Source organism: Schistocerca cancellata, chromosome 7, assembly GCF_023864275.1.
Source record: "Schistocerca cancellata isolate TAMUIC-IGC-003103 chromosome 7, iqSchCanc2.1, whole genome shotgun sequence".
Lineage (NCBI taxonomy): Eukaryota > Metazoa > Arthropoda > Insecta > Orthoptera > Acrididae > Schistocerca > Schistocerca cancellata.
The window spans coordinates 156,665,034-156,665,640 of record NC_064632.1 but is presented as its reverse complement, the minus strand read 5'-3'; positions in this window follow the sequence as shown (position 1 = coordinate 156,665,640).

Below are 607 nucleotides of genomic sequence, written 5' to 3'. Positions count from 1 at the left end.
TGGAGGCTACATCATACAAATATTGTCAATTATCTTTGGTATTCCATTCACACCTTGAGCGTTGGGAAGGTGACAATCTATATGCGTCTCTATATCTCACAGTCTCTCGTATCTTATTCTCAATGATCGCTGTGCGTGATATGCGTTGCTGTCAGCATAACGGTCGCAAAGTCATCTTGAAATATATTAGATTGATGCACAACTTCCATAAGTTTAATAAACACAACAGATATACATATCGGGGATTTTAGTCATCAATAATACACTATTGGACATTAAAATTGCTACACCAAGAAGAAATGCAGATGATAAACGGGTATTCATTGGACAAATATAGTATACTAGAACTGACATGTGATTACATTTTCACGCAATTTGGGTGCACAGATCCTGAGAAATCAGTACCCAGAACAACCACCTCTGGCCGTAATAACGGCCTTGCTACTCCTGGGCATTAAGTCAAACAGAGCTTGGATGGCGTGTAAGGTACAGCTGCCCATGAACCTTCAAAACGATACCACAGTTCATCAAGAGTAGTGACTGGCGTATTGAGACGAGCCAGCTGCTCGACCACCATTGACCAGACGTTTTCAATTGGTGAGACATC